The sequence below is a fragment of the Seriola dumerili genome, unplaced genomic scaffold (genome assembly GCF_002260705.1).
Source record: "Seriola dumerili isolate Sdu_G_001 unplaced genomic scaffold, Sdu_1.0 BDQW01000147.1, whole genome shotgun sequence".
NCBI classification, from domain to species: domain Eukaryota; kingdom Metazoa; phylum Chordata; class Actinopteri; order Carangiformes; family Carangidae; genus Seriola; species Seriola dumerili.
This window is the reverse complement of record NW_019174402.1, coordinates 3,316,839-3,335,771: the sequence shown is the minus strand read 5'-3', so window position 1 is coordinate 3,335,771 and position 18,933 is coordinate 3,316,839.

The window sequence follows — 18,933 nt, the reverse complement described above, 5'->3', positions numbered from 1 at the left end:
TGTAAAAATTTAATTTTATATCATCCAAACTGTTTGCTGTTCACTTTCCTAATGCTATATTGTAACTGTATTAAGTTAATGCTAATGCTAGCCAAACATTTCCAACTGCTGGCTAAACTAACCATGAAACACGATGTAGTCTATTTGTCACCATGATAATTGCATCAAAAAGGTGTCCACAAAACAGGACATGGTTATTTTTGTTTATTTTTTTGACGCCGGATTCAGTTTTGAATGTTACAGACAAGTGATGTGAAATGACTTAAGCAAAGTTTTTTTGTTTATTTTTCTTCCTGCAAGTGCCAGGAAAGTCACGGTAATGAACAGATCCACATTTTATGAGATACAGTATTTCTACCACATGGTACTGCAAAGATATAAACACAGGTTGAGTGAAAACAAATAAACACATCTCAGCCCTCCAACAGCCAGCCCTCAAATAAACAAACATCCACTCTACCATCGTTGTGCAATTAGAGCAGAGGTTCAGCTCTCTGTTTGGAGACCTTGTAAAGATGCTCTGAGAAGCATAATGACTCAGACGTAATTAAAATGCGTCATCAACATCAATCATCTGTGGACACTGTTTCTTCTGTTAAACAACAGATGACTTGGCAAGGTGACTCTGTCTTGTGGCAGGACGCGGCCTCCCTGAAGATGTTAACTAGGCTCATCAATTGTCTGATAGATCAACAGAGACTCAGCAACAAGGAATCTAAAATATCAATTACCCACATGACAGAGGTTTAGTTTGTTCGAAACTTCAGCATTTTGTCAAATTCCAGAGGAGACAAAGTGTGAGGCCAACAAGGTTAAGTCAGCTGAATCATACAGCTTACTGAAGCTCCCTGATTCTGAACCCAGCAGGTTTTCCTCTATAACATCTCCACTGTAAAAACAGCTCCATGTATTTCCTGAGCAACACACCATGAATTCCATGTAAAATTTGATCTCTATCACATCGCCATGAAAGCCAGCGTTCTCCATAAAATGAGGTGGGTGGGTGACCGGGGAGACTTTTTATGGCGTTAAAGCTTGCACATCATAGTTACTATGGGAACTGGGACTCTGTGGTTATTCCAGTGGAGCAGTAATTAGGTTGTTAAGAAAGAGAAACTAAGGAGAAAAGAAAGAGTGGTGAACACACACATAAGGCGTGAGCAGTGTGGTGCATATATGTTCACGTGTTAGAACAATTATGGTGCGAGGTGAGGGTTGAAGGGTGAACCTGCTTTTCCCACTGCGGGGCTAATTAGGAGTCATGACAGATTGTTGCAGTTTACGCTCCACTGTTCATTTATTGCCTTCTCAGGACTCACCTGATCATCTCAGCTCTGTCTTCTTTCTTATATGTCAGCAAACAAGCTAATCTAACCACAGGGAGAGCTGAGAATGACAGGAGAGCTTAAGCACATCAAGTACTCGAGGCAATGCAACATCTGTCATTTGCCATAATGAAGGAAATGAAAATTTTCCCACAGAATGGTTGTAAAAATAATATTTGAAATGCTGCAGAACCATCAAATTAAATAAATGTCTATTTGCACCTGGGTGAAAATAGTCACACGGCAGCTTTTCAGCTATTTACACCCGTATGGAATGCCCAATGGCTCCATAAGCGCCTAGTTTTTTGAACTGTAAAAAATCAGTGTAGAGGACATCACAAATTGTTGCAATGCGGCATTTAATAGGCGCCAAATGCCAGGTGGCGTTCTAAACATCTGCCATCAGGCGCTTATTAAACACTATAGCAGAAAGGCTTTAGGAATTCAGGTAAGATAATATAAATAGCAACAAAGTCAAACACAGGTCTTTCCTCCATGAGACCTGTGTTTGACTCCCTATGTGGAATAAAAACAATGAAATATACACAGTATATAGTATTTTCAGTTGCAGGTTGGTTAGGTTTAGGCGCCAAAACTGCTTGGTTAGGTTTAGGAAAAGATTGTGGTTTGGGTTAAAATAGACCCTTTCACAATGGACACCATGTGTTAGAAAGCCTGCTAGAACTCTCTTCTATGACTCACTGAAGTGGTCCAGGACAGCTTAAAATCTAGGTGTAAATAGCCACACTTGTTATCCACCCCGGGTGTAAATACCATCCACCTTACATAAAATACACATCAAAGCACTTTCAAGACACTGAAACTGAGATCATCATCACTATGAAACCATTTTCAAATCAAGCTCCCGGGCAGAATTTGAACTATCTTAGATAATAATTTTGTGACATTATCACCAAACTTCCATCTCTTTGTGCTGCAAATTGAGGGATGATGCAAATACTATAAACATCTACGGTGCATTGAGAAGGATCCCTCGTGGCTGACATCGTCAGAGCGCTGCCTGGGTGTCTCTCTGTCTGTCTGTCTGTCTGTCTGCAGGGGCCCCTATGACGAGTGTCTGAGTGCACATGATAAGGAGCATCTGAAACCCAGCCATCTGGAACACAGGGGTGTACCTTGGCAGCCATGCCCCACTAATCACCCTCTGTAAACATACAGTAGTGTATATGTAAGCCGTAATGAGTCTGCTGCTACAGCCTGAGGATGGCAGCATACAATCTCCATGTCTTTGATACAGATGGCGCGGCCAGATAATAAGTTGTCAGAGCTCGTCTGTTTAGATTAATCTCTCACATAGCGAAAGACTTGGAGGGGCTGTAGCTATAAAGCAACTCAGTGGTAAAAAAAAAAACAAAACAGGATGTTGTCCTGAAACTTTTAGGAAAGAATCACATAATATATGACTTGTCCACATCGGTAGTTAAAAACGTGATGATAAAAGGCCAAGGTTTGCAGGCTACAACAAATCATCTGCCCCTAGTTTCTGTAACAGGACAGGATTAGCTGTCCCTTGCCTTTCTTACACTGTAGAAATCCCCCATGACTCAAGACCTTCAGTTTAGGCACATTAGAGCCCAGACAGACTCATAATAGCATTATAATGGTAGAAATATATTACACAGTGCCTGGCAATACACTGCAGAATGACCTAAAGAGGTATTGATTTTGGATAACACATTAGGAATATGGGATTCTCAACTAAAAATATTGTTAGGTTTAATGACGAGAGCAGAACTGAAGAGTAAAACTATAATTCTTTTAGGGAAGATGAGGTCACAATGTCCTTCAGCAATGAACAGCAAACATAACAGAGGTCACTGGCTTCCGAACAAGATGTGATCATTCTGCACAGTGAAGGAGAAACATCCAAGTGAAGTAACAATAAGCAAAACACATTTTTGAGTTGAGGGGCACTTTGAACATTTCTGGCATGACAGTGTTTATTTTGATTCAGTGACAGTCGTGGAGCTCTTTACAGTCTCAATCAGACTAAGCTCCTCCTATTTATGGATGGTTGCTAAAAGGCTTTTTGAAACAGTGTTTGGGACAGACGAACGGCGGAGGTGCTGTAGAGGGTCTACTGCTTTATGATGTCTGAGAAGTGGATCCTATATTAAACAGCTATTTGTAGGTTTTGGTATTGCTACATACCTAATGTTAGCATTAACAGCAGTTTACTGACCAGTCTAGAAGAAACGTTGCGAATTCAGCATCAAACTTCATTCGTTTACTCACCAAGAGCTGTCTCCAGCGGTAGAAAGCAACACCAATGTTAACTCTTGTCTCTATCACATCTCTTGTTCTACTGAAGTTAGCACGCTATCCAGCTAGCCCTGGCCTATCTCATCACTTTCTGATGGCAACTCACTGTAATCTCTAATCTACCCTTAAAATCTAGCACTGCTCAGAGGGCGTATCATAACCTCGTTTTGGAAACGTAACGATGGCCAAAGCTCTTTTCAAGCGACAATCATCACCATCCCCTCCCAGCAAAAAAACATGTTTGGCGGCAGAGAAAACTTACCAATAAGGACTTACTGGGCGAGTGCTGTATGTCAGTAGAGTAGAGTGTAGAGCTGTAGAGTTGATCTCCCCACTTCTTTATTAGCATAGTTCTGTCCTCCCAACACAACAAGAAATAAAAAATTCTGTCACAACCAACAATAATGTAAATTTTCCTTCGTACTTGTGGCTTTCAAGAACATTTTTCTGATGCTAAATTCCTCCCCTCTTCCTCTCAGTCTGGTAAGGTGCAATTATCAACAGAGCACACTTCTTTTTCACAGCGCCTGGCAAAAGCGCAAACTCAGGAACAAGTGCACCTCTCTCTTGTGGTTCATGTCAGAGCAATCAAAAAATGGGAAAGGAGCAGGGTGAATACACCATTAGAAGCAATACACCATCAGCAGGTGGGCCAAGCCAATCAGCTCCTCTCACCCCTTCGAACAGCAGCCCAGCTCCCTGCCATAACAAGCTGACTTTTGTACATTTTTGTAAAAGAGAGAGAAGAGGCCAGAGGGTTCCTCCTACTAGACAGAGTCCTTGTTGGGCAGTTGGACAAATATGCAGACGTCAAAATGCAAATACACTGCACTCAGAAATTTTGGCAAGCGTGGATGATGTATCTTTTGAAGCTGAATTCATTTTTCAGGCGACACTGAAATCCTTGTCACCGTGTTTTCCATGCAAGTGAGCAAAGGCAATAATTTTATGTGCAAGTTACTACAGTAACTTGTAGGACAATAAACACAATTTTTTTATGACTGCATGAACTGACTGCTTGACATAATCCCATGTTGATTACACAGAGAATCCTCACCATCCTAAAAACTTACTTATAAATAAATACTCATTGTATCTCATGATTTGCACTGATTGAACATGGAATCTGGCAAACATAGAATTACCTTTGCTAACAGTGGTGTGAATGGTTGTGGTAAACTGGGCAGACAAAGCCTGCATGAGCTATCTTGTCTATTGCAAACTGAATTACACCCCTAGCTGTGTGTTTACTAGATGCCCATAGAAAAAAATAAACTGTTCTTTACTTGATTTGGAAAGCTGCATGTTTGGGAGATTTGCTTGATTTGTGACAATGTCACACACTGGGCTGCTCTAAAAATTTGAAATGGACACAAATTCAATTTGACTTCTGTTGCATACTGATAACAGTGCAGAACCAGTTATATATGTCAGTAGGCACTCATTTTATGACAATGCAAATGGGTTGGAAAATCTCCCTTATGTCTCACATATACAGTCTTCCACATGTTGCACTGTTTTTCATCACATTAATATCTGGAAACTCGATTTTAAACATTGACACATGGCTCGACACAGACCTTGCTGATACAGTGAATGCTAGTGATTACCTGCATGATCACATGCACTAATCATCTCCAAGACTCCTTTGCTCACTGTCATTAGTTATGTCAACACTGAGTGATCGGCTGATTACACACATCATTAACAATTACTACCATTTGCCAAAGCAGATTTTCTGCTCCTGCTAGGGTAAACTGTGTATTGATTTTGGAGCAGCAGTGGACACCAGTGTAATCACAAACGACTGAGTCACATCTGATTGCCATGCATATATATGACTTTCAGTGAGATGAAAAAAGAGTGCGTACATTGCTTTGAAAGTAACAATAAAAATGCATGTGTGCACAATGGTGTGTATTTGCCAAAGTGTCATGCACAGTGCAAAAAAATTAACAACCATGCTGATTAATTCTGGTATATATTAACACCCCCCACCCCACTCCCCCATTGCTAATTAGTGCAGACCCACCCCACCCGCAGTAACATTTGTATTAAGCACGACACTGTGGTTAAGTTACACCAAACAACTGCATGAACGCAGCGTTCACCTCAGGACATAGCAGATGTCAGCTGGATTCAAATCAAGACACTTCTGGCACACAAAGGAGGAGCTGTTAGCGGACCTGGATGGTTTCTGGCTGCATTCTGATTCCTGCAGAGTATTTACTCTATTAAATATGTATCTCATTACTCTGTTCCTCTAAACCGGCTGGCATATTGAGATGTAGAAATCTGACATACTGTTTGCTATTTAGAGCAATGGACTGCCACAACAAGCAGGATGCCTAATTCACTTTCAAATACAGTTTCATGATTATCAGAACTAAACAGAATTGCAATAAGTTCTCAAAACGCCACTTGGTGATTAAAATCAACTGATTTAATATACATTTTTATACTTGATTGAGAGCCATTTTACTTGCACTGTAATTATATTACATATAATTACTCAAAGCAATGAAACCAAATGAGATGATGATACTCTAAAATAGTCTTTTAGCATGTAGGCAGGAGGGATTAGTGAAGTAGATCAACATGAAAGGGATATGAGTTGCTATTTTTCACTGTCTGACAAAGGTCTGTTTATATGTCCTCTCAAGTGACAATGCCATCAATCACCTGTGTGAGTCAATGGATCTCATTCATCAAACCATGATGAATGCATAAAAAAAAAATTAGAAATGAATAAAAAAGTCCAAGCTTTATATTCTTATCAATATTACTAGTGTGGCAGCAGCCACTTCGAGTAAATGGCAAATAGTTATATTTATATTGAGTGAAAATAAATTGAGTGCATGAACTGAACAGGAGTTATGTTTGTCACTGCATTGTATTCAGTCACATTATGCATATACCATAAAATCTCTGTCCTCCAGTGTCATACTTGTTTCCTTTGTTCTTTCTGTTGTTGAAGGAGTGTCTCAGTGTAATATGCAGAGAGGCTGTCTTTTACCAGAGAGCAGAGTGAGGTTCCTCCAGGTCCCCTGTCAATACAGAGGGAGCAATAGCGAGCTAACACATAGAGCCTGCAGTATATTTGCTCCTGTATTAACATGTACCTGCGGGGAAGAAAGTTTTTCTGGTTGTCTGTTAACTTTTCTCTTCATTTAATCCTTTGTATCTCTGCTCTTGTGCATGCAAGAACAACACCAGAGGTGATCCTCCATTTTATTTACTCATTACGATGGAAGTTTAAATTGCTCCGATTGACAGGAAGGAGACCATGGACAAATTGGCAAACGAGTCGCCCTCAACAGAATGTGTAACAACGAGCATTTGAATCACATTAAACCCTGTTTAATCTCATAAATCGCCTTCTGGGATTTGCTAAGTATTATTGTTCGAAGATTATGTTTTTAATGGTAATAAAATACATCACAACAACAACAGTGCTCTCAGTGATAAATGTGGAACTAATCAACCAGCTCATTCTCCATTCCCGCCAGACGAGTCGTTCGCTGAGAGTGTGAGAATGAGACGGTCTAGGACAGAGTACGCGAACTGCCTCAGCAGGGACGATGTGGGAGACGAAAAGTGGCATTTTACTTATTAAAGTCTTTACACTCCAATTAAGGTGTCTAATTATCTGATCCTACTGGAGTAGGATTAATGAAGCTGCTCAGCTCCCATCTGCTGGTGACAGTGATGCGGCGTATGTGTGTGTGTGTGTGTGTGTGAGTGTGTGTTTTACCGCGATAAAGGTGCTATTGGAGGGACAGAGCCAAGCAGAGGAAAGACAGAAGTAGCAGGCTTCCCTTCCCCCACAAAGTCGTCCAATGCCATACCAGCCACTCCACATGGTCTCCTCCTCCATGTGGAAACCATCAACACAAAAATACAAACACGCAAATTTCAGATGAATTTGACGTGCAAAACCTTGGACCGGAGTGTGGAGATGCCTTTATCATCGCTAAATCTATTCCACTTTTTCGCTGTCATCTCTAAGGGCTGTTAGCCCCACTCTGAAGAATACGATCAGATTGACAAGCAGTTTCATATCCACAGAGTCGCTTGTTAAAAGTTTAAATAGAGCATTAAGTCCTGCTGAGGAACAGAGTGGCCTTTAATTGAATCCATGTGAGCTGAATAGTTTTGATAACAAACAACATGGATGCCAGCCAGAGCCCACACTATCTACATCAACATGATGAATCAGTGTGGAGACATATGGGAGAGATTGCCTTCCAAGAAGAGTTTTATTTTTGCACCTTCAGCCGAAAAAGGCCACGCTGCTCACCTTGGTGGAATAAAATACGGAGCTGTCCGCAAAAGCTCTGAGAGGTGAATAATCACATGAATATGAATGGATTTGTTCTTCAAAGGTAAAGGTTACCTTTACGCAGGACAGGATTGTTGAAGACATAGTTTGACATTTTGGTAAATATGCTTTCTGTCTCTTCTTATTTAGTGTTAGATGAGAAGATTAAAACCACACTGGTGTCTGTATTGTATATGAAGGTACAGCCAGCAGCTGATTAGCTTAGCTTCGCATACAGCCTAGAGACGGAAAACAAGCTACTTCACAGAGTCTCCAGTTAAGCAAACAAGATGCAAGGTGGGCAATTAGTAAACTTTGTAGGTGCTAGTTGGCAGATTCTTTCAAAGTTTGGGCTGAACCAGGCTAGCTGTTACCACCTGCTTCCCAGTATTTATGCTAAACTAAGCTGAGCTAACTGGTTGCTTCCTATAGCTTCAGATTTAGCGTGCAAATATGAGAGTAGCATCAATCTTCTCATATAACTCTGAAGACTACTACTGTAGATTTATTTACAAAATTTAGATCACTTAAGCCAGACTTAACTCCATGGTTTAACCCTGGATATGAAGCAAATCCACTTCATATAACTTGACTGCTTTATAGCCACAGTGCCTGGCTAAAGGTTTATTTGGATTTAAGGCTTAATTAAAGATCTTCTCGTGAAACAGTTCCGCAGTTTGTATTTTTAAATGCTTTATCCAAACTCATTCTGATCCTTTGTAGGAGCACTGAGACAGGCGTTCAAAGTGAAATATAACCAGTGTTCTTTTAATCATGATGTCTTCTTTCTGTCCGTGACTGATTGCACCCTCGTGGTATGAACACAACATCAATGTTCCTCTTTGTTCAGTGACAGAAAACTATGATATTTCTTATTTGCTCTAAGCGACAACATAAAAAATGCTGTTAGCTACCCTGCTGGGGCAGCAAATGTCAATTTTTTCAACTTTATTAGCAGTGTCTGTGATGTTTGATTTGATGTGAATGATGATGCGACCTCGCACACTGGATAAACTACTAAAATCCATCTTCAGGAGCACTCATTTATTTCAGATACAAACAGACAACAGGATGTGATATTGTATCTTCAATCAAAGTCAATGTATTGCTGTTGAAAAGAACTCTTAGGACAGTGAAACCTGAGAAATTTGACAAATTTAACTGGGCAGAGGCCGATGGTCGAGCTGATGAGTAAAACAACATGAGTGCTTTGACCTGGCCTTGTGAAATGCTTCTATAAGGCTTGAATGGGGTCAATGGGTCAAACCTGTGAAACAATCAAAAGAGACGAGTCACCCCTGTTAACACTTTTTCTCCTAATTTTGTTCACTTGGCTTTTTGCAACAGGTAACAGACCACCGTAGTAGTACTACGAGTTCAGTTTCATTGTGTTATTAAAAAAAAAAATCAAGCAAAAAGTATTTGAATTAAATAAATCTACACACATTTTAGGTCTTATGTCAGAGAGATAGTTGTAATCTTACCTTTACAATATGCAATGATGAGGCGCACTTTGTTCAAGAAACAACAGCAAAAATACAATCACTTTGGCTTTTTACCAAATAAAATAAAATGAATTACACTTAATGATTCAGTAAATGGTGTCAGCTTATGTCTGGATGCAAATTTTCCATAATAAAAGCTGTTTTATGGTTCTGTTTTTTTTCTGTGTGCTGAATATTACATCTAATCATGTAAGTACAGAATTGAAAGAGCTTCCAACCACAGTGAGGTTTTACAACGCTGAGTGCGAGAGCATCTGCATGATTGTTACAGAGCAGTAAATAAACCTATTAACAGCTTGAATGAGACTAGGTTGTTCCACCTACGTTGCAGGCTGTCGTAAATTTTTGTTGTTTTAAAACGCTGACTGATGAAAACGACTTTGTTTACACGTCTTTTGGTAAAAGTTATCGTGCTCTACTTGTGATGAGTCGAGAAAAGGAAGATACATAACTGTCTGTCTGCATGCTGTCTTTTGCTAAACAGCCCGCTGTATCCAGCAGTGCTGTGTGATAGACTGTACCTGCCATGTGACGGCTCTACAGTCAAACCAGGCTGCCCACAGCTAAGGGCTGAAGACCAGATGGCTCAAGGTTTTGCTTTACTGGAACGTCCTTGACAAAAGAAAAAAACAAAGTGAGGAGAAAGTCCATTGGTGTTATTTTCCAAGAAACGTATATAAATTCACAGGCTACATAGGATTGTCTTGTAACATTTTCCAGTTTTTGTATTTATGGTGCTCTCATCCAAAACTGATATGTCCATCTATTCTGATATAAATAACCCACACTCCCAGTACATTTATTCACTTTCTTGCTGAGCGTTAGCTGAGAAGATTGACACTCTCATGTCTGTATGAACGCTGTGGGTGAAAGTGCCATTTTTACACTCTCTCATATCATATAAACAAATACAGGGTGTTAATTAGTGAGCTTTAGAGATGCTGGCTGGCAGGTTTTGGTACTTTTGGACGGGGCCAGGCTAGCTGTTTCCCCCTGTTTCCAACACTGATGTATTAAGAAAACTCAATTTTATGTTCCGAGAAGGCTCCTCATTCATTGCAGGGTGCCCTTACTCTCCTTTCAAGCACTTTAAATAATGACTGATTTAGAGTTCAGAGTAGACCGGACTAGACTCGGAGGTGTTTGTGACACTGAACATCTATTGGCTGTATTTAAGAAGTTGTGTTGTGTGATTTTGTATGGAAAACAGTCAGGTGTGCATCGCGTGATGCTGCACTCCTGGCTGTAGCCACTCTACCAGGGTTGGCTAGCAGCCCAATGCTTTTTAGGGGGGTTTTCGATTCCAGTCTTTGTGCTAAGCTACGCTAGCTGGTCACTGGTAGTATAGCTTCATATTTGCTGTACAGCTATACAGTAGATGGTGTTAATCATCTAAATCTCCACAAGAAAGCAAATAGCCTATATCCCAAAATGTTAAAAAATGCCTTTAAATCATTTATGTATTTAATCAGTGTATGCAGGGAGGAATTACTTTATTGAACATGATCACTAACTATTATTCTATATATATACATTCTGTAAATGTATAGACTGCATTATCCTTAAAAAGACAACAAAACAAAAGAGTTGTCCTCAGTTCCAAAAATCTAAACACAAGGTTTGAACTGATGCTCACTCACAAACTGATTTGGAGATCTTTAAATATGTGGTAAAACTATTCTATTAATTATCTATTAATTCTGAATTAACTGGTTTTTTTCTGCTAATGTCACAAATAATTTAAAACATTACAATGAAATAGGTCTAGATTTTTTTTTTATGTGTGATAGTTTTTCCATACATAACTCTACTCCTCTCATTTGGCTTCATGTCAATATACTGTGCCTCACACTGATATGTTGTGACATCCTGCAGATTAAGCCTTTAAATTCCTCACAGTATTCTCATCTTTCACCACGCTGCCATGAGCCCGAATAGGAGAAGAGCTGGTGAACTCAGTATTACCTCACTAATGATCAAAGAAACATGCACTTGTCTTTAAATATTTCACACATGGCATATAAAGAGCTGGAATGTCCCTTTATGAAAAAAACCTATTCTCCCTGCCTGGCCCTATAGGTTTAGCTGTGCATGTGTGTGAGTGGCAGTTCACCCCGGCTGCAGAGAGGGCTACCTCCCCGGTGAGGGCTGTAACTGCTGGTGGGCCAGCAGGTCCGACAGTCTGTGCTGACAGAGCTACAGCTCTGGGTCTCTAGTAACAAAGACCTCTGGACCCGAAGCTGTTTTCTCAGCTCTCTCTTTGTCTGCTTTCTGTGCCCATGTTTGCTTTACTCCCTCTCACTCACTGTGTTATCGTCCCAACACCATCTAGCCCTTCAGTGTCTGCACTGGTAATCAGCCACTCTTTCACAGCTTTTCCTCCAGCGCATAGTCTTCAGCCTTTCTCTCTCTCTCTCTCTCTCTCTCTGTTTCTCTCTTTTCTCTGTCTGTCAACATTTATGGTTCCCTTGCCCAGTATTTACCATGGAGAGAAATCTGCTCTCTCTCATTCATAATGCTGCGAGACAGTCCCAGTTTTCTAATTTCCTGACATGAATGCTGATGACTGCTTTGCGCAGCCACTTGCCAGGCTGCAGGAAAACAACCTTGAAGCAGTGAGTGCATGTTTCCATATATCACATTGCTGCCTATTGTCATTTGGATGTGAAATTAAAATGTGTTACTGGCAGGCAATGTGACTTGGCCAGGAAGAGAGGGCTAGGTTAAACCTCCTCCATTTCAAGTGGTCTGACTCATATCACCTGGGTAATAACACAGGCTATATGAGGCAAAATGGCTGCATATGCCATTTCTGTAAGATCACCGTATCAGCCAAGAGGGTGTAAATTCAAAACTGAAAAAACAGAGGACCTGTTTTTTTTCTCCATGGTATTACCTGAAGTGTATAATCCAGAAGCGTTAGAGGCAAGCATATTCAATTTCCATCTGACTTAAGCTGAAAAGTAAAACCTAAAATATATAGGACTAGAAAGTGATTTAATATACAATGAATCCCTTCAGACACTTTTAATACAATTAAAAAAAACAACCACTATAGAAAGAACCCAGAAGCCTACTGCTTCACATCAGTTTAATGAAACGGTGCGGGCTACGATAAGATCAAGGCAGCTCTGAGAGCAAAAATAGAACACTTGAAACACAAAAGTAATCATAACTAGCTTTAGTGAAATATCACCTGACAAACATTAAAGTGCTAGAGGGTAAAAGTCTTTAAGGGCCTAATAAAGGCCAAACAGGAGTTCAGGTCTGTTAGAGAAGAGAGTGTTATAACCTCTAGCGAATCCTGGTTTCAAAAAGAAGAAGAAAGAAGAGGCAAAGGAAAGCAGTCCAGTTCAGCATGTCAGGCATCTCCTGAGGAGTCTTATGGGATGTGAGAGAATCCTTAAAAATCCTTCTGAAACCCGAGAAATACTTTCAAGAATTCACGCCAGGCTTTCTATTAGAGTAAAACTCCCTCTGACATCCGACAAACAAATCAAAACAGTATTGTTTGTATTATTGTGGACCACAATACTGTTTTGGGCATTACATATAATGAGCCATTTCTGTGAATCCAAGAAAAGTTGAATCGACGGCAACTTGGTTGTAGATTTAACTCTCATCCAAGAGGCTTCAACAGGCTCTGTGAAGTTCTTAGGATTATTCTTTTACTTTCTCACAGAAAAACAAAAAATATTATAACAAGACGAAGAGTTTACAGCCATGCTAGAAGCTCTGTGAGGCAGCTCAGTGCTAACGTCGGATTGCTATCATTTCACTCAAAGCCACATTCCCTTCTCAGGATGTTGCTAGAAGATAACTCAGATAACTTGCTGTGGTCGTTAGGATTTATCGTCGGGGGCCCCAGTGGGTGTCTGTACAAGATGTTGTGGCGATTCCAGCTGATAGTTGTCAACATATTTCACTAAAAAGCCAAAAGATATAATCTGTTGGTGGTGCTATAGGAAAAGAGTTCACCCTCTGGGAGCATGAATATCTGTACTGAACTCCAGGGTGATCCATCCAGTTTTGGGGATATTTTAGTGTGGACCAAACCAACACACTGACAATGGCATCTCTAGAGCCATGTTGCTACCATCTTAATATCTTCTTAATAATGTATTTTAGCAAATTCTACATTTCCCACCAGAGTCTCATATGAGTGTAAAAGCTTTTCTCTGAATCGTCCGTCTCTCTTGGTCTACATCTCCAACTTATATGTCCGTATAACTATATAGATTCAGTAAGATAAAGCGATAAGGGATATTAAATTTTTACCTCGACCCACCTCATTACTGTGCTTTATGAAAGTGTGAGTGACTATGACATTTTGTAAATTCACTGTGTAATGAGAGCCTTGGGAGTTCCTCCACAAACTATACACAGTCACCCTCCATTAGGCTTTGAGTGAACTTGACTGTTCAAACAGTGAGCAACACACACAAACAGAAAGACACATGCTCATAACTCTGCACTCATACAACATTTGCATACGCAGCAGCAATGTATCTGTTTACACATGGGGCCTCCTAGATTGACTCACTTTTTCTCTGAGGCTGATGAGGCGTAATGTAAATAAATTACAAAGCCATTAAACTCCATTAATATCATCTGATCTGCAGTATGTGAGCGTGCTGTAGAGATATTCTTTTTTTTTAGCTTATTGTCTCAAAAGTACAGTGGGTTTAACAGGCAATATGTGACAGACCACATAGTTCATTTAAGAACCAAGTTGAAACACGAATTCTGGAGCTCATTAAAGAAAAGTGTGAGTTAAACTTCATGATACATGTGGAAAAATGTGCATATGTTTCTTCATGGTCAGTGCTCTTTGGCTTTATCCTCCTGCTCCATAATAAAGACACTTCACTCCTTTTAAAAGTCTTGCTCTCCCCACAGGCTCCGTGTGAAGATCGGTGCAATACTTCAGATAAAGACACAGCTTTGGGCTACAGAGATATTTCACCCAACTCATCCACGTGAATGGAGTTTCGCCATACGATTTATTCCACACTTAAAGCAACGGTTCTCTTCCTGTCTGACAGATGAGGTTACACAAGTGTATAACAGCACAACAGGCTTTTTCCATGTGCAGCTGTACACAAAATACACCTGTATACACCATTATCCTGTGTTAGTACACATGCCAATCAGCTTAGAAATACAAGGAATCTTTTCAACCTTGAGTTGGAGGGTTAGGGGTTGGGTTAGGTAAACTGTTTATTATTGCATAAAATTCAAAGTATTAATTGTGATCTACTTGGGGTTAATTGACCCAAATTCCAATCTATCTTGTGGATTCAAAACAGGATCATATGCCAGCAATTTGAACATTTCAGCTGCAGCAGAATCACTGTAGAAACAGTAGCAAGAACAGGCATCAGACATTCGGTGCCAGAGGGATGTGAGGGAAGGACTGGAAACAGGGAGAGGCATCAATGGACCAGGGGAAACAGAAAGATGAGGGGAAGGAAGAGGCAGTTGGGGACAGTAATAGACTATAGGATGCAGTTGGAGACAGTGGTAGTCCAGGGGAGACAGGGAGAGGCAGGGAGAGGCTGAGGGAGATGCTTGGCATTGCAGCTCCTTGTCTGCAGTCGCCCTTGCAGTGACCCAGCGGAGCCCCGGCTGCTATATTTATCGAGCAGCTGTATGATGTTGGAGTGCACAGAAAACCAAGCAGCTCCAGTGGAGCCTGGAGGCAAGTCCGACACTATGACCAACTAGAAGCATAAACACAGTCTAACAGAATGGCTTTGGATACTTTTCTGTTTAGCCAGCTGCCAAACACTCCAGAGAACAAGACGGATATCTCAGTTTCTATGCATACGAATTCACTGAACAGGAGTTGTGATCCTCTGCCCAAAATCAACATTTTGAGTAAGAAAAAAAACTCACTCCCTAGACTTGAAAGAAGGCTGTAAAATGTTTGTAGATTGCTTCCTCGGGGAGAAGACAGGCTGTGGTTAGCTTGTGTTCATGGCAGCTACAATGAATTTCAATAACAACCAGTTTTAACTGTGGAAAAAAAAGCATTAAAACTCGCACTTTCTGTATTTCTTTAAGGTTTATACATAGAGCATCTGCTCTGGTACGTAATGCCTCCAGGAAGTAGCCATATGCTCACACTCTTGCATGTCCACTGTGACAAAAGTCTCCTGTCTACTCTGGTTTCATATGTTACCAAGCTAACTGCCAGCCACATCAGTGAAAGCATTACAGATTCAAATAGTGTGACTAATTCACTTGAGTACTGTGTGACAAAGTTTAGCTTTAGGCAGTTCAGGTGATGACTGACTAAGGTTTTTCCCCTCAGGGCTTACCGTAGCTGCTGAGACCATTCAGTGCTACAAACAAGTGTATTTGACTTGACGTGATTCTGCAGCTCATACACCAAAGAATGACAAAGAGACTGCTTGGGAGCTTTGAGGTTTGCCAGATTTGTTCATGTACCCGAGTCACAGGAGACGCAGTGCTTATCAGCCTGTTAGCATGTGGATATTACTCCTGATTTCTGCTGCCTGTTTGGTTAAAACAACTGACAGTGGCTGCTAGTGTTAATAAATGTTTTGCATTTTGATTTAAATACTTCTGTCTCTAGGTCATTTCTTATTCCTGCTCCTGTCAATATGGTCTACATAGCCTGCAAGTCTGTAGGTTTGTTTACTTACTGTAATAATAATATACACATGGCATCAATACAATTATCAGCCTTATGTGGCATATAGCTGAATATTTTGTAATGATAATGAAGCATATTGTTTCCCTTTAACTGGATACTGGCATGTCATGTTAGTGTGTCATGTGAAACTACTATAATGAAGCGACATAACACTCGAACCTCCCATACTTCTATTTTAGCCATGACAGCCACATGGATCCTTTGGAAGAACCCCTCTGGTCCAGATGGATTGCGATTAAATTTTGTACAGACATTCATGGTTCCAAGGATGAATCCTATTGACTTTAGCAATCCCCAGACCTTTCCTGTGGCGCCTCCATGAGGTTGACATTTGTGTGAAATATCGCAACAGCCACTGAACAGATTGCCACCAGATTTGGTACAGACATACATGCGCCCCTTGGTATGAATTGTAATAATTTTGGTGACATAGGTCAAAATACCTAGGATCATGACCAAAGACCAATCATACCCTCATCCTCAGCTGGACTTTGTGTGTTAGTGTTAATGAGCAAGTATTAGCATGCTAAAACAGTAAACTAAGATGGTGAATATTATGCCAAACCTGAGCACATAAACATGTTGAAGTTAGCTTTTAGCTCTAAGCACACGTGGTGCCAAAGCACGACATTCACAGAGCTGCTTATATGGCTGTAGATTATAAGTCTGGGTGAACTTCTTCTGCAACTACAAGCAGTTACATTTTCAACAAAAATATGGCTTCATACACTGTTTCCGTCTCAACCCTCTTGCACAGGGACAGATTTAATTTGAAATCAATTTACTTTAGGCTGTCATGTTTATAGACAGAGATATTATAATGCCACAGATGCCATTCTCAGGATTATGCACGTATTCCTAGAGTTCTTTGTGGTACAGAAAACATTTCATCTATGGCTGATGGGTGGCTATAAATAATGCAGATCTTCCCCTCTGAATAGGCCATCATAAAATAGCAAATTCAAATTTAGCTCTGCTGTTTAACACCTAACCCAGCTCTGGATTACAGCTCTTATCAATGCTTTGAATTCTCCCAGCAATGATTTAAGGAAGCACATTAATGCAAGGCTCTATGGATGGAGTTGCATAAAGTACTATAATTGAAGTAGATTCTATAATTTCCAGCATTATTCTAAATGCAGACCGAACCTGCCCCCCATCAGTTCAGAAACAAATCTTCTTGTGTGCTTCAGGCTAGTACTTTGGTCAAAGCATCTCACATCCAAATTCCATTACCTGATTCTGCCTCATCCCAGAATACTTTCACCTTTGGAGCTTTTAAAACCTTTAAAAGTATCTCCTTGAGCTGAGAAAAGTGGTGAAAACTGGTGTATGCATGGATTTTGTGGATGTTTGAATCTGCAATCAACTGTGAGTCCAAACTTGTAAATGTATGTTTCAAGTGCCATCTGGAATTACGAAGGAAATTGGTCTTATTTTCCACTGTTTGTTGTTTATAAAATTTCCATCACCACTTTTGTTTCCATTGTACCAATTAGGCAGCGCTTCAGATAACCTTCGAGCAAACCACAGAGAGGCAGCCAGCCAGCCAGCCAGCACAAAGGAAATGAAAACAGCCAATAAACCAGCAGCGCAAGATCATTTGTACCTCGGCTCATTAGAAATATGTGAAATGCCGCCTACAGAAAGACACAATTTATCATATCATTAGTTATGTTTGACTAGTGTTTAAATGCAGGTATATCTGTGCATCGATTCTTACCAGTGAAAATCAAAACACCATAAAACATACACCAACAAATGTGTCTAATGAACAACTTGAAAAAGAAATATTTTCCTTCTCCCAGTCCTGCGCAGCCACCTAAGTGACACATGGTGCTGTCATTTACAAAGCAAATGACACAGATCCAGACTGCTACATTAGTATTTCATCCCACGTGCCAGACAGAGAAAAGGCTGGATAGTCTGAGTAAACAGAAAATAGAGAGCACACCAAAGACAGAGAAACAGAGAGGAGGAGACAGGTGTGGCAACAAGGATGGAAATAGCAAGGATAAAGGACAGATTTAATCACAATGTGTTTCAAATTGGCTACCAGGTGATGCTAAAGGGAATGGGGACGGGTTGATGATGGGTCTTATCGTGGCTGTGAGGGTAAACTGAGAAAAGAATTGTATTCTCTTCTCGAGGACACGTGTCTGAGCCTGTTTCTGATTTGAAATTTCATTGTTTCAAGGTATTCCATGGTTTTGATTTCACCAGCTGCTACATAAGGATGGGTTTTTGGAAATGATATGTTCTTTGTTTGATTCAAAAATGATTTTCTGCCAAACCCAATCATTAATATAATGCTCAGGGCAGGGAGCTGAACTATACTCCATGTCTACCAAAATATCTTAATGGAAAAATCAATGGAAAGGTCATTGTTCTAAAGCTGTGATGATGAATATACTTTTTCATTGTGCTACTTCAGACTGCTGAACTGGCAGCCTGTAAATTGGTCTTACACTGCGCCGACCCCAGAGTCCGCCATTCTTCCATACCCTCCATTCAAACCCGTCCTTCCAGTTCTCTGTTTGTGTGTCTGCCAGTCAGTTCTCATGGTCCAATTTAAACACATTTGATGACCATGATGCCAGTTCCATCTGCACCACCCTGTAGGGGTTACTGCTTGTTAGTGTCCAACAGTCCACAGCATTACCTCCACTGTTTAGAAATACATAATTCACACCACCTACAGGAGAAAGTAAAATGCCTTTCATGGTGCAGCTTTCTATGGTGGTGGGTGGACTGATCTCCACTTTTGCACTAATTTAGGAAATGCAAAAAGATGTAAAGAAAATACAAAGGGAGCGA